The sequence below is a fragment of the Camelus dromedarius genome, chromosome 10, assembly GCF_036321535.1.
Source record: "Camelus dromedarius isolate mCamDro1 chromosome 10, mCamDro1.pat, whole genome shotgun sequence".
Taxonomy (NCBI): domain Eukaryota; kingdom Metazoa; phylum Chordata; class Mammalia; order Artiodactyla; family Camelidae; genus Camelus; species Camelus dromedarius.
This window is the reverse complement of record NC_087445.1, coordinates 45,658,348-45,675,626: the sequence shown is the minus strand read 5'-3', so window position 1 is coordinate 45,675,626 and position 17,279 is coordinate 45,658,348.

The following is a 17,279-nucleotide window of genomic DNA, read 5'->3' as shown; positions in this document are numbered from 1 at the left end:
TTTTTTTTTTTTTTTTTTTAATGGGAAGTAGTGTGATTCTAATGTAAGGCTAGTATTGAAAACCACTGAAACACTTTCAATGAATGATAGGTTTGGACTCATGGCTTTTGCCCTCTGGCTCCATAAGCCCATTCTAGTGGTAATCCCCCCACTAAAACATGTTAGATCCAGTGAGACTTGCTCGTTGTCCTATATCAGTTGTCCAGCATCAGGGAAAGTAGTTGATCAGTTTCCTCCTCTAAACATCTGTGGGAAGAAACCCACACACCTGATGCAGCATCAGCAGCAAACATGATGCTTTTTCATCACTACTGTCCAAACCAGCCAAATTCATCAGTGTAAGTATGTTTCAGTATTAACATTAAAAATTTGTTCAGAACTGCTAGTCCATTTTCTCTTTTAAAATCAATTTTAGACACGCAAGTGATGTAGCTTGTATAAAAACTAATTATCCACAAGGAGAAAATGTCATAGTGGAATTTTACACATAACCATAATGTATTCAAATAAGACTGAAAAAAACCTGTTTGAGAACAAATAAAGTCTATTTTGAAAGAATTTGCCTCATGTAAACCTCATGTCACTAACTTCCCACTATGCCATGTACATGTTTGTCCCACCACATAGCCTGCATCTGCCCATGCTCTCAGATGACCTTGGTCTTCATCAAGAGTTGCTACAAAACATGTGCCGTAGAGGACAGCTGGCTCATCACCAAGTGTCACCCTTGCTGCTCCTCTACTCTATACCCTGCAGTCTGTTATGCATGCCTCCAGCTACATTCCAACATTTAATTGTGCAGCCTTTGACCCTGTGGTTTTCATCAATTCCTGCCTAGTCCTTCTTCTGGATTCCTGATCCTTTATTTCACAGATTCCAAGCCCAGGACTCTGGAATTGTAACAATGGCCACTACTTGCTAGTTACTGCTAAGAAAACACTAAATATTCAAATATCATCCCATTTTCTCTTTAAGATAACCTTATCCTGATTTTACAGATGAGGAATCTGAGGTACAGAGAGACTTACACAATTTGCCTTATAAGTCAGTTTTCGCCAGGTTATGCTGTCATGACAAACTACCCCGAATTTTAATGACTAACAGTACAGACTCGTGATAAATGTCAGGTGTAGGTCTGTGATTTGGCTGTGGCTCCTCCTACAAGTCTTTATTCTGGGATCCAGACTGAAGGAGCAGACCCGATCTGCAACTTGTCCTTCTCATAGCAGAGGGAAAAGAATAAAGAAAAAATCATGCATTGAAACTTTAATCCTCTATTTAGACACGATTTTCATTATTTCTGCTCATATTTTATCGTCCAAGCAACTCTGGTATTAGTGGGTATATGAGGGACTCCTGCAGAGAAGGCTCTGAAGGAAGGACCCAGTAGACAGGGGTTTCTAATATTTTAAGCAAATAATATAACCATAGTTGTCCAAAGTCTTACAGGCAGAAAAGAGGCAGAGCTGGGGTCTGAATTGTGCTGTTTGACTCTCAACTACTGCGCTATGGTACTTCCATTTTCTTTTCTCTTTTTGATGATTTCATGTCTGATTTTAATGTCTAGCTCTACAGTCCTTACCTGTCCCTTCCTGATTTAGCTGTTCTCCCCAGATATAATTTTCTGGTCTGAGTGAATTATATTCCTGACAAATAGGTCTTCAACTTAGCTGAACTGCAGGTCCCTGCCCTCTAATCGGCTTGGTTCCCCTGCTGCCCAAGTTCAGGGTAAGTTTTAGTCTGTTTCTCCAGCTTTTAACTCCACAGATCAAATAAAGGCATTCCCATCCTGGATATGGCGGATATAGACAGCCTCCTTACTGCTGTAAGGAAATTCATAGCAAACAAATTTTAGCAGTTTGTCCTTAAAACCTGAAGAACCATATTTAAACTTGGACAAGAAACTTTTTAGGGCGATTTCCTGTCAAGAAACAAATCCTTTCTTACGGTGGTTAAACATGGTCTATGGGAAGCCTTGTTTATTGCTGGTCTCAGGGCAGTGAGTTAGTGAGATTCTGTCAACACACTCGGATCATCTCAGGGTGAGTTAGCCCCTCCAAAAGCTACCCACTCATGTCATCTTTCACCTCTCTTAAAGAGAGGCCACAGATTTAAAGCTTTCTGTCTTTATTGCCAGTGTGAGATAGCAGCAGAATCTTATATGCTTTACTTCCAAACAGAAAATATATTCGGCTGCTACAAGATCCAACTTCAATCCTGTGTCACCCACCATTTAATTAACCATAAACGAGAGCTGAATTTCTCTTTTGTGGTACCAATTTGGGCCTGCTTTTTATATCAGCATTTGAGAAAGTCAACTTCTAACCTAAAAGTTGAGTTCATTTTTAAAAGAATGCTACTGGAAAAGAAAATAAATAGTAGGCCAAAACTGTCTTTCTTACAATCTTTTTGCAGAGTATGACCTCCCTGTATTCCCCTTTAAGGAACTGTGTTTACTTTCTCCAGTTACATATCCAACTATTCCCAGAGGGGTCATCTGTATAGTTAGCAATGTACTAAACCTTATGTCCATTAGAGACGACGAAAGTAAGACAATTATGTATACAAAAGCATAATTTATAGAGTTTCAAACTCAAAACAAAGCTTCTTTCCAGAAGAGCAGTTTTTTCCATACTAATCTGCCTCCCAATAAGCTCTTGTTCACATAGTAAGATTGAATATCTCAAAAACTATCATCACAGTATGTTTTTTCACTTGACGGTTGATGTGTACGAAATCATGATGAAGTGTAAAAAATACTATTTAATGTTTTTTAATTTTTTTTGGCCTTGTGATTTATATGTATGTGTATGTATGTGTATACATATATATATACATATATATATATGTGTATATATATATATAAAAAATCAGAGGCCCCAAAGTTAGAATGAGACTTTTCTTTAAATGTTTGAATCATAATTAGATGTTTTTTTTTTTTATTTCTTTTTTTTTGGGGGGGGTGGTAATTAAGTTTATTTACTAATTTGTTTTTAGACGAGGTGCTGGGAATTGAACCCAGGACCTTGTGCATGCTAAGCATGCCCTCTACCACTTGAGCTATACCCTTCCCCTAGATGTTCTCTTTATGTGCCTACTATTAATTTTTATTACGTATTTTTGTGTAGATAAAATAGAGGAAACGAAAGTTAGGAAATGTGGTTCTGACCAAAGAATGATTATCTTCAATTTCCACCAAATTTAAGAATGTGGACTCATTATTACCCAAGACTTAAGAGGCAGTGCCCATTTAGACTTGGCAATCATGGTTTTACTCCTGCTGCAGCTTTATAATTTTCTGTACAAGTAACAATCACTGCAGTAGTTTTGATTAAATGATTACCCATAGGCCTGCTCTTGAATGAAATGACAAATGTTCTCTGGAAAAATTCAAGTAGACACTGTAAACTTGGAAAATTTCTAGGGCATGAGTATGCTCCAAACAGAAAGTAATAGCAATGATCAATGACTCAAACATAATAATCTATTTCCTAAAGAGAGGAGAAACTAGCTTCATTTACTAAAATTTATAGGAAAAAGTAAAAAGAAAAATTTTAAAGAAAGAACTTGGTAAAGTTCAAAACTTTCTTGAGCATTTGTGGAAAGCATGGTAGGTGTGCGTAAGCTAAGATGTTATACCTGTACCAGAAAGAACACCTTGGAAGGCCAGAGAATTTTGTCTTCTTCCTTTTCAGTCTCTACCATTTGTTTTCTTTGAATAAGAGAAAGATGATTTAGACTCTCAGATAAGAAAAACTTAACAAATCTTGTTTTTATTTTATATGATCTAATTGATAAACAACTGTATTTCTAAAGAGTAATATTCTGTGCTTTGACTATTATTGTCTTCATTTAAGTTTTTCATCCTTGTAAGACAAGAAACCAGTAGCCCAGAGCCTAAAGTTTCAAAGCATGAAGAATCTATGTATTTCTAAAAATACTCACAACTTAAAAATAAGTATTTAACTTTTGCAATTTATAGGTTTTAAAGGAATATTCCATATTCTGCTTTGGAAACAGCAGAATTATTCAAGTATCTAAGACTAGATTGTTCTAGAGACTTTTGACCTTAGAAAATCCTAAAATGATATTGATTATAACAAGAGTTCAAAAGAATATAGTGAAGGGACATTAATTTATGTCACTGATATCAAAACTAATTACTTGCTTTTGAAATTTGGGAGTTTTTACAAAAATAAACTATATGGGTTGTTACTTTATTTGTGTACCATAGAATAACCACTTACTTTGGGTGGATGTAAAAATTGTTTTCTTCATTACATCACAATCATACTGGAAATTTATATAATGATATTCTAACCAAAACTATAAACAAATAAACCCAACAGGTTTTAGAAAGGAAGCACTTGGGGACCAGGTTTTTATTCTGGCTTTGCCATTAACTAGCTGTGTGATTAGTTTGTTGATTTCAGGGAACTAATCTATATGCTTCTATTTTCTTTCTCATCTGTAATGGAAGAGGAAGCCTTAAGGTTAGGACTCTGCACGGTTCATTCTAGCTCTAGTTTGGATTTTTGTTAAGCTCTCTGTAGGAATGTGGCTTGTTGGGGATTGAACAGAGGCCTAAAATCTCCGTGGAAATAGAATGTATTAAATTGATTAATGAAAAACAAATGGAAGATTTTAAGTAAATTTTCCCTTAATGGCAACAAAGAAGGTAAGGTCAACAGTGTAGAAGATAAGGATAGCATTAGCAAGGGGATGGCCAAGAGTAGAAGTGAAAGAGGAGAACATTTCTCACAGATGTCATCAACAATTCTCAAAGGAGAATCAGCAAGACTCTTTATAGCCAATGGCCTTTCATCCCTAACACTGGTGATGACAGTATCTCTTGAGACTAAACAGTCTGAATGTGTGTGACGCCAGCAGAGGACAATGAAAGACAGAATGCCATAACTCTGCTACTTCATATTGACCTAACTCTTGGAGTTTACAAAGCATGTCTCCCATATTGGCCAATGTTTCTTCCCAATAACCCTATGGCCGAGGAAGGGAAAGAATATAGTGGTTAAGTATATAGATTTTAGAGTCAGGCAGTCTGGGTTCAAATCTCAGTCCCATCCCTCTTGGTTAGTTGACTTTGGACCATCCATTCTTATAACAAATGTGTACTGAAACTGCTTTGCTAAGCACTAAGAGCTTGGGAGACAAGTAATAGAGCAGACGATTTTAGATTGTGGTAAGTGCTCTGAGGAAGATAAAATAGTGTAATTAAATGTAAAGTAATGGGACTGGGGCTAAATGGGTTTGGGTTTCAGGTAAAACTATTTTAAGGAAGTGACATTTGAGCTAAGATGAATGAGGAGTCAGCTATGTAAAGAACTGCTGGAAGAGTGCTTCCAGAAGAAGAAAAGCATGCAAAGGCCCTGTGGTGGGAAGAGCTTACCTGTTCCAGCCAAAGCATTAGCCAGTGTCTGAGTGTTGTGAAAGAGGGGGAAAGTACTGCATGATGAAATCAGGGAGGTAATTAGAGACTGGATCATGTGTGAGACTTACGAGTATGAGAAGACATTTAGATTTTTTCCTAAATGCAATCAAACCACTAGAGCTACTTTTGCAAATAACATAACATTATATGTTTGATAATTTCAAAAGATTACTCTTGATACTCTAACAAAGAGGACAGAAGGACAGTGAGAGTGGAAGCAAAGATTCTAGTTATGAGATTATTTTAGTTATCCAGCCTTAGCTTTCTCATTTATTAAATGGTAATAATAGGTACATCACAGATAATTTTAAGAATTAAATGAGAAAAGAGAATTGAGCAAATACAGAGTTCCGGCAAAGATTGAACATTCAATAAATAGGAGTTGTCGCTGTCCCCCATTTACACATAAGAAAACTGGCTGTCTTGGAGGTTAAACAGCCAATATCTATAGCTGATCAGCCAATATCCAAGCTGTAGAACTCCAAAACCAGTGTAAGTCTGTACACACATGATCAGAAAAAAGTATCTTGAACTTACATTTCAATTCAACAAAAGTCTCTGAGATATATAACGTGCCAGACACTGCTAGGACCTGAGGATACCAAGGCCTCTGCCAAGAAGCTCAAAGTTTAGCGGGTGTGACAAATATAAACACAAACAATGTCTAACTGAAATGACACATACAGCAACAGATGTATGTCACTCACAGAGAGGATTTCACATAAGAAAAGTTATCTGTGCTGGGTTTTGAAGTGTTATAAATAATCACCAGACAGGGAAAGCAGCAAGAACAGCACATGAGGGGTCATGGAATAAGAAGCAGATTGTCATGTGTGGCAAACTGTGATATGAAATGACTGTTATAAACAGTATGTGAGGGAAGAAAGAGAAGTTGAGGTTGGGGGAAAGGGAGTCAGAGGTATAATAATTATGAACAAGAATAATTATAGGGTTGTGAGTGGAAATCACCAACTCTGTACGTTGAAAGTGAGTAGGATATCTGGACTGCCAGGAATGATGGGGCAATCGTGACATTAAATAAACAGCAAAACATGGCACTTGAGCATACTGCTTGAGCCTCATATGAGCCTGATAGCAGAGTGCACATATGTGGAGACTGAAGCTCAGCTGCTAAGTGCCTTGCCCAAGGTCACTCGGATGGCAAATGAAAGAACCAGAAGGAGAACTTAGATTGCGTAGCTTTTGTTCAAGTCCCATCTATCAACTCCATTACTTGTCTGTGTGGCCTCTGTAATCGTGAAGACTGTTGAGAAAGAACTAGAGGCAGAACGTAGCAGAAGAGTTGGATGATAAGGACACTGAAAGCATAAAAGAAGATTTAAAGAGAAGGTGAAGCAGAGAACTTGACATCTGTCTGATCATACCTGAATAGAGGTTAACATTGAGGAACTGGAAAGAAAATGGCAGTGCCTGGAGGACAGCAGGGACCCAGAGACTTTTGGAAGTAAGGAAAGGAGGGAGGAAGAAAAGATGGGAAAGAAAGAAGAAAAGAAGAATCTGGAGAAGTAATGGGAGAAGAAAGAAGTGAAAGGCAGGAGAAGGAAAGATAAATTGCAGACAGGCTGTGGGGGAAATTGTGGCTAGAGCATGCGGATGACCATGCCAGGTGAAATGTCCCAGTAAATGAATAAACAGGGACATAAAACCCTAAATGGGTATAAACAAAGAGTTGGTAGTTCAAGGGTTACAATAGTGGGGCTGACATCGTTTGCAGCTGGAGAGGGTTGCAGGAAATGTTCCTCTCCCCATTGTTTCAAAACCTGTGTGCCTTCTCCACATGACCATGTTTTCTGAACCTCAAATAAAGACACTCAATCTGATAAAGGAATTTTCTGCCACTTTCAAGGGGGAAGAATAATCTGAAAATGTAGCTTGTTGGCATTTTTAGGATTGTTCATGATATAGAATTGCAGTAAGAGAGAATATTTGAAATGGGGATAGCTCAGAAAAATTCCACAGTATGTAATAATAACAATAATCCTTTTTGAGTGCCAAGCATTGTTCTAAGGGCTTAAGTAATTTAATCCTCTCGACAGTCCTATGAAGTAGATTCTTTTATTATCTCCAGTTCACAGATAAGGAATCAATCTGTGGCACAGTGGGGTTGAGTGACTTCTCAAGGTCACACAAATAGCAAATAGCAGAGCTGGCTTTGAGATTTGTTGCTCCCACCACTCCGTGAAATTCCCAAAGGGTCTGATTACATTTCTTTTCTTTCTCTTTAAAGACGATGTTATCTCAAAGACTTTTGGAACAGAAAGGTTATGAATTTTATAGGTTCGTTTAATGTACATCAACAAGTTTAACTCACCACTTAAAATATTTGTATATGTGTAAGTAAAACATTTATGAACCACCAGATAATTTAGGCAAAGACCTTTGAAATCTTCATAGGAAGCTGACATGAACTGTTCTCTCTTTCAAAATGAAAAATATCTTCCCAAACAAAGGTGAAAAGTCCCAAGCCAAACACTAAAGTAGGTAGTATTTCTTTCTCTGTTGCTTTATGAAATATTGGCAGCCAGACATATTTCTCAACTTTAGAAGACATAAATCTTTCAGAGGGAAACCAAATTTTGTTGGTTTGGCTGCCAAACTATGACTTCAGCCTTGAATCTCATCTCAGAAAACTGTAAACACCCTTTTCCTCCCCTGTGTTTAATTTTAAGCGTATCTTCCCTTCCCGAAGACCATCTTTCTTCCTTTTGGGTGACTGTCTCTCACCTCTATCTTATCCTGCATGCCAGTCTGTGTGTGCTGACCTGCCGAGAGACCGGTTGCCCGGCCGATGTCAAGCCCTCTGCATTCTCACCTTATGCTCACTCCCCACTTCCCTCTACTTTTCATCTTTTTCTTTTTATTAACAGTTCTTGGCTTTCAATTCACATTCCACTGAGGGTTGATGATTTTGCTCTGGAGGTCTTTTCCACAGACCTGCTGCTGTCTCCCTTATCACAGTGACCCCAAGGCTCGTACTTTGTGTCTATATGGCAAAGGGATTCAGAGGTTTCAGTTAAAAATGGTCTTAGTGCACTTTTCTAGTAACTAAAGACTAATTGAATAGGTCAACCCATAAGCAATTAAGTCTAAGTCTACATAAAAATGAAAACATGTGCTTCAGGGTGAAAGAATTAATGAGCCTGGGGATGGAGAAGGGATGGTATTCACTCTCCAGAAATGCAGAAGAGTATAGAGGGAAAAAAACACCGGCTAGAAGATTGTAGAGTAGATCAAATAATGGTTCAAGTTCTGACATATAGACAAACAAGCTGTATGACACTGGACATAAAATCATACTATCATCCACTCTGGGTATCAGTTTTTTCCATACTTAAAGCACTAGACTATGTAGATTCTAAACCTTGTTAAATCTTGGAATCACTTAGAGAATTTTGGAGTGTCAGAAGAAAAATACTTTGGTCTAGGGTTTCAAAACTGATATACTTAATTAGCCTGAAGACTAGAGCCCTAGAATCTGAATATATGATTTAATGTAGCTATCCCAGCCTAGATCTGAGGACCAGCATTAGGGGACCATTTGATTCATTAAAGTCTTATGCTCAAGTTCCATTAGCACTTCCCAGATAATGTAAAGCATAGAATAGTAACATCCACTGCTGTCCACGAATGAGCTTCAGAAGGAGCTAGTGCTGACCTGGGCCACAGAAAGAGCCAGAAGAGCTGAACTTGTTGCTTTGGATTAGTTTATCAGCTGCTTGGTTGCTCACAGGTCTGAGTACAATTAACAGGCAATAATTCCTTCTCCTAGGTGATTTTTCTGTCTTAATGTATTAAAATTACACTCACTTGCAAGGTCGTTCCTAAAAATAGGTGCGTTATTTAGCTATTATCTGACCACTTCTGCTTGAATCTTAAGGTACTGGTCAGATTCCTGCTGTAAGATTATTTTGTTGATTATCAGAGTCTTATTTGTGTATGAAGGTGCAATGAGAGGAGCCGCGTAAAGCTGCAGTTCACAAGAGCCAGGTGACAGCAAGGCAGTTCAGGAATTAGGTATCTGTTGGGCTCATTTCCTTTTTGCTACCAAGAGTCTTTTTTTTTTTATAAAAACATTGATTTATTTTATGATAATTATCTCTTTAATTCTTAGATAATTACCCCAGTTTAATTACTGGTTCCCTTTCTTCATCCCTTCCTCTAGCTGTTCCTGTTGTTAGTTAATTCTGCCATCACTTCCACAGGGGTACTTTCTTACTGCTTGAACTTGGGCTTGACCACATGATTTGTTTTGGCCAATGCAATATTAATAGAAGTGATGTAAGTAGAGACTTCATCTTCGCCTGTACAGTGGAGCTCACACTCTTGTACTTGGCTACGGAAAGAGCACCCCTATGCAGCTGCTGCCCCTCATCTGAGCCCCAAAAGAACAAGTATGGAGCACACCTTCACCACCTGACCCACATCTTTAAGCAGAGCCACAGAGATGAACCCAGCTTAGATCAGCTGATCCCCAGCCCGTCTGCAGATGCCTGAGGAAGTATGATTTCAAGCCACTGAGTTTCAGAATGGTTTGCTACGCTGCAATAGCTGATTGATTCAGTAGGTCAGTCAAGATTTCCTGCCTTCCCCTAGTCAATGGGTGACAGGTGATCCTGTCCAGATCTCTTCTCACAGATCACAAACCACTGATGAAGAGTTGGAACTGCCTCAGCCTCAGCAATCAACTGTTTCCTAAACATTCTTCCTTAGTTGCTGATACACAGACCATTTGCGCTTCCCTGGTACTTGTTCTTTCCTTGGTGGTTCACCAAAGTTTTCTCATGCTTCGCTGGTTCCTCATATTCATCTAAGGGGATTTTTTATTATCACTTCCTTGTGTTATCCCTTATGTGTATATCCTAATCAGTTCTTTTTAATTTATTAGGGTCTTTTCTATTGCTTGCAACCAAAAAATCTTAACTGTTAATGAGTAACTCAAAGAAAGAATGAAAGGATGCCCAAAGTGAACTTGACCTAACTCACAATGTGGTGGTGGTGGTGAGGGGTTGTTAGCTAGGTTTTCCTAGCCCCTTTCTCACACTAAGCCTACATTTATCATGAAAAAAAGAAATTCCATGAATTTATTATTCTTATAAATTGTTACTAACAAACAGGACTACTAAGGTAAAAAATATTTTGAATTTTTGTACAGAATTTCAGAAAACAATTCAGTAAGCTACTTATAAGCAAGTATTATTTTAAAAAATATATGATTCTCCTACAGTAACTCCACAGCTAGAAGTGGACAGGACAAATCCTATTCTGAGATCCTACTGGCTGCCTGAGATGAAAGTCTAGAATGTCACCTGAAATCATGCTCCATATCTGTTAATATTAGAAAACTACCAATTCTTCCTTCAGGTTATATTTTCCTCTTTTTGCAACAGTCTCATCTTAAATAAATGACATAGGTTTCATTGAAAATGATCATACTGATAGGGTGAAGGGTAACTGGAATCTTCTAGTACATTTAAATTTTACTCATCAATGGTCCAGCCATTGAGCACTGATAATTTAGAGATTTCTATGCATTACCATGGACATTACATAACTTTTTAGAAAGTCAAATATGTGCCATAAAAATGTGCAGCAACATAGGTTCTGACAGATGTTAAACATCCTTTTCCACCAGAACTATGAATCTTTGTTTCCATGAATCTTGAAAAAAATATTACCCAACATCTTTGAAATGAATATACAACAGAAAATAAATCCATGACAATCAAAATGTGACTCAAAGGAAACAAGCCTCCAGAAGGGGAAAAAATAAAAGCAGCTGCCAGACCCCCATGCCACACCCATAAATTGTTACACAGCTGTTACCACCTCCAGTGATGATGTTTTACCAAACCAAAGACTAAGTATTCCTGGGATGATACGTTAGGTTCCTCATCCAGGCATCTCTGTATATCTTATGCATTCCAAACGCAAGGAAAATTAGTTCTTCTCCAAGTACAAAGCTTTGGTGGAAAAGGGGACATTTTTTGGGCATGTGTCTCCTGGCAGAGCTCTAGGCAGAGGTAGTATCCCTGAGCGTTCTTTCCTTTCCAAAGGACTCTGGGATTGTGTTGACAGCTTATCTTCAGAACACAAGGAGAGTGTCCAGGAAACACAAAAACAGTGGATTAAGAAACCATTACTCCAATGAGAAAGTGGAAAATGTGGTAATAGAATGGAGGAATTTTGTTCAGAATCCTAGAGTTTGCTGTTACTCCACAGACTGTATAAAAATATCTTTAATTATGTTCTCGAGTAATCACTAGGACACTTCTTTCCAGTTTGTTTTTTTCTGAACCAGTTGTTAATTTCTGATCTAGCAAATATCACCGAGTTTCCATAATTTGCATCAGAAGTCTTTATGAAAATTCTTACTACTTTATGAAGTTTACTATTAGAGGTAATTTTTTATTATTGAAGCATAGTCAGTTTACAATGTTGTGTCGATCTCTGGCGTACAGCATGTTTCGGTCATACATACACATATATATTCCTTTTTGTATTATTTTTCATTATAGGTTACTACAAGATATTGAATATAGTTGCCTGTGCTATACAGTGTAGAGGCAACTTCTATTTCACTTACAAATGACTGTGAAGAAATGGATGAATCCTACAGTAAACCTACAACCATGGCAAATCAAGCTACCCCACTGAACAAACCTTTATTAAAATTATCATTATTTATGAGCCAGGCACTTTGCTAGACAATGGAGACCCATAAATGAATAAAATAGTATCCTTGTCTCAGGGAGCTCATAGCCTAGAGAGAAGGAATTCCAGAATTTAAATTTAATAAATAGTTTTCAATTCTATAGCAAAGAGATAGACTCCTGACTCATATACCCAACATCTTTCTTAGAAGTATGATACAATGGTTGTGGGCATGCTCAAGATTCACAATGGCTGGGACTTGCATCTAAAGTCCGCCACTCACAAAATGGGTGACTGTTAAGTTAGGTAGTTTCTGTGAACTTCAATTTTATCAACTTTAAAATGGGGACAGAATCATAGCTACCTCACAAGTTTTTATGAGAATTAACTGAGATTATACATGTAAGAAATCTAGTACAGAGCCTGGCTTAGAGTAAGCCCTGAATACATATCAGCTTAAATTATTACTGCGTGCCAGCAGCTATGCTACACACATGGGTGTGCCAAGATGAGTAAGTTACTGTCACTGCCATTGAAGGTCATGCAATGCAGTGTGAGAGACATCCCCCTCTGTAGGTTATGCCATTCAGCGATTCCACTGTTTTCTCCTTTAGCTGAACTTTGAGTGCTCCTTCTTTGCCCTACCATGACCTTTGATCTATAATTTGCTTTATCCTGATAACTAATGATGCTGATCACCCTTTCATATGCTTATTATCTGTTTATGAAATGTCAGTCCAAGTCTTTTGTCATTTTAAAATTAAGTTTTCTGATTTTTTTTCTTGTTAGTTTGTAAACCTTCCTCTATTGTTGTGACTGTAATGCTACTCTGTGGCTTGTATTTTCACTTTTTTAGTGGTATCTGTTCTTACATTTAATGAAGAATTTATCAATCCTGTTTATTTCACCTAGAGTCTCTGTGTCTTTAAAACATTGTTTGCACACCCCAACATCTCTTATCTTTTGAAATTTTATTATTCTATGCTTCACATTTATGTCTTTGATCCACTGGAAAATGGTTTTATGTACAGTGTGAAATATGAAGTAAAAGTTCTTTTTAAAAATCTCTAAGGATATTCAACTGATCCAACACCATTTACCAGAAAGAGCAATCTTTCCCCACTACATTGCAATGATGAATTAGGTGACTTTAAACGTAGGTTCCCTCTCTGGTTCCTCTACTATATTCTATTTGTGTCTTTTCCCACACCAATACAACACCAGTAAGTTAGTTACTTTAATTTTATAATAAGGTTTGGTATTTGGAAATATAAGTACTCTCATTTTGTCCTTATTCTGCAAAACTTGTTCAAAAATAAGTATACCAGTTTCTACCACTCCCTCCATAGACTATAATTTATTGAGTCTACAACACCAACATTCTTCAATTTTGAATCTTCCAATCCATGAACACGATATAGCCACCATTTGTTTAGGCTTTAATTTCTCATAGCAATGTTTTCTAAGGTTTTTATTTTTAGAGGTCTTATACAGCTTTCTTCATATATTTTTCCTAGATAATTTGTTTTGCTCTTAGAGTAAATGATGTCATTTAAAAATTTCATTAAAATTTTTTTGTTGTTAGTATAATAGATTTTTATATATTGATCTTGTAGCCAATTACCTTACTAAATTTATTAATTCCAGTGCTTTATATATAGATCATTTTGATAATTTTCTATGAGCACAATCATGCTATCTACAAATGGCAGTTTTATTTCTACATTATATGATTTTAAATACTGTGCTAATAATTTTAAAATTTAGAAGAAATGAACAAATTCCTTTTTAAAAATTAACTATCAAAATTGACAGAAGGAACAGAAAATCTAATTTTTCTTATATTTGTGATAAATTTACTATAAATTTAAACCTTTTCCACAAAGAATATTTCATGCCTTGGGAGATTCTTTGGTGAATTCTTACAAACACTTAAGAAATCATATTATTGAAAATTCAGCCATCAGTTTAATGTTCCTTTGAAGGTAATGTATCTTTTTATCCTATGGATGCTTTTAGGATTTACTTTTTATCTTTGTCTTTCAGCAGATTTACTATGATGTTCTCTGATTTTGCCTTGTTTTTGATTTATAGATATTCTTGATTCAGTGGGCCAGTGGGCCTTCCAATAATTTTGGATAGTTCTAGACCATGATCTTTTTAAAGAAACTTCCCTCCCATTCTGTATCACTTTTCTTTCTGGATACCAACTACACAGAAGTTCAGTCTTTTCACTGTGTCCTATATATCTCCTATGGTTTTTAAAGTATCTTTTCTTCTCTCTCTCTTTGCTTCAATCTAGATATTTTCTACTAACCTATCTTCTAGTTTATTAATTCTTTTTATATTTGTCTAATCTGCTGTTAAATGCATTAATTATAAAGATTTATATTTATTTTTATAGCTTCTTAATTTACTGTGAAATTATCTACCATCCCCATCCCCTTTTTCTTGAACAGTCATAATTTTAAAGTTCATATCTGTCAGTTTAAACAACTGGATAATTTTTGCAATTGTTTCTATTTTCTTTTGATTTTTGTAGGTTTGGTTATGTTTCTAGGCATGCTTGGTAATTTCTGAGTGAATGCTAAATGATGTGTACGAATTACATAGTTTTGCTGGGTGATGCTACCTCCTCCAGAGAGGGTTTAGGTTTCATCTCTCAGGCACACGGAATAGAGGTATACTGCCGTGATTAAGTAAAGGCTAGTCTATTTCTGGTTTCCTATTATTCCTAGGGAGCAGGCTTTCAGGGTTCTCTGCTAAAATCCTAGGGTGTTTATTAGAGCTCCTCCTCTTTAGGAAATACTGAAGCTGTGATAATCTCTCATTAGCTTAGTAGTTACTTTATACCTATTTCTCAGTATCTTGCCCTGTTCAAGTATTGATTAATGGTCACAAAATGCCTTGAGGGGAAGTTGCCTACAAAATGTAGGTCTCATTTTTCTATGATTCTCTTCTCTCTAGAATCTTAGCATTCATGTCCTGGCTATTTTGCTTGTTCTCCAATGCCTTCAAAATTTTTTAAAAATTGTTTTTATTGTTTCACTTGTATCCAACTTTCAAAGTTTTCTTATAGGACAATTATTCAGATGCCAGGTATTCCATCATAATTGGCAGCAGAATGGTCCTTAACATATAATTTCATATTATCTCATTTAGACAAAACAGTATGAGGAATTTAGGGCAGCTGTAGTGATATCTACTTTCCAGATCAAGAAATGGAAATTTAGAAGCATTGATTCCCCTAGATTGTCAGTAAGCTGAACTGCAAGTCAGTCCTAGAATCCTTGTCATCAGCTATTAGTCACTGGTACTTTATTTCATACCAGTGTTTATCAAATTTTAATCATCGATAGACCAATTAATCATGTTTCTGAATAATTATAATTGATTTTTCTGAAAAGTCATCTTAATAATTTAAACAAATATAAAGCATGGTATATAAGATATAATTATCATTAATATATCATTTCTTATCAAAGATTGGGATGGTTTTGTTTGGCATCCTCCACAAAGAGAAACATTACTCTTACTTCAAATCATAAGTTCTGTACCTAGTTTTCTTTTTTTAGTATTTATATTAACTATGCTAGACTACCCTTTGCATCATTGAGAATGCTAGCATTTGTTTGAAGATTCTGTCAGAGAATTTGAGATATTTCTATTACACATTGAACCAAAAACTATGGAAAGAATTCTCTGAATACAATTTTCAGCCCTCTTTTACCAATGAGGTCAGTGAGCAGAACACAAACTGGAGGCTTCAAAGTTTCAAACTGCAACATAAGTAAAAGGATTATTATCACTATCTTTTAGCTATATCAACATCTGGAAAGTGTTTATATTCTGTTATTTGAATGTCATTTTCAAAAGAAGTAAATTAATCATTAATTTATTTCTCTAACAAATGAAGCAAAATATCAAGTGTTGAGGAAGTATCAAAATAACAGATATTACCTTTGTAACATAAATCAATTTTGTGATAAATATCACTGTTATAGTTAACATTAAAAGTGATGACATTTCAACTTTAAAATAATAGTTTCAATCTACTAGAGAATATATTGAGTTATGTCACTTGAATGAACCATTTCAAATAGAAAAGATTTTTACTGGTATTATCAATTTTATGAAGACATTTAAAATTTTACTTATTATTTCAAGGATTTGTCTTGATAATTTCCATCTTGAAATGCAAATTAACACCACAATGATGTCCTTCTACACATCTATGAGCTTGGGCAAATTTAAAAGTCTGACAATGCCAAGTGTTGCTGAAGATACAGAACAAGAAATTCTCACAGAGCTGATATGAATAAAAACTGGTTCAACCACTTTCACAAAGTATTGTCCTTACCCATACACCCATATTGACAAAACAGTATCTTATGACCAAACAATACCAAACATTACATTCCTGGGCACATACCTAGAGAAATACATTCACATGTGTGTCAGGAAACACGTAAAAGAAAGTTCATGACAGCAATTTTTGCAATAGCTGAAAACAACCATCAGGAAGTAAGGATGTTAGGATGGGTAAATAAACTGTGGTTGTTAATATAATGTAAATTGGTACCACAAGTAAAGTTGTACAGAGCTCTAGTTTAATTGTGGAATTTTGTACCACAACTAAACTAGAGCTCTGTACAACAAATGGATTGAATCTTAAAGATATTGTTTAATGAAAAAATTTTTTTAAATAATGCACTTATATAAAGTTTAAAACCAGTCAGTATTAGCCATTTTATTTAAGGCTATATACAAAAGCAATAGAAGTTAAGGACTATCAAGGAAAGAATTATCATACATATTAAGATAGTGTTTTTTAATCTAAAAGGCATAAGGAAATGTGATTGAGAAGGGATACCCAGGGGCAGGGATGTGCTTCTTCAGTGTCAGCAAGATTCTGTTTCTTTACTTAGATGGTGGTTAGAAGGGTGTTCACTTTCTAATGACTCATTATATTGTACATTTATGTGCTATGCACCTTTCTCTATTTGTATTTCAGCATTTTAAAAGTTATGAGAATTTCCTCTTGGGACTCAGCATATATACTTCAGTATGGAAAAGAATAATCTCATTTTTCAGACTAAGCTAAAAAGACATACACCATCTGATTATACCCACAATTTCTGTATTTCCTTCAACACAA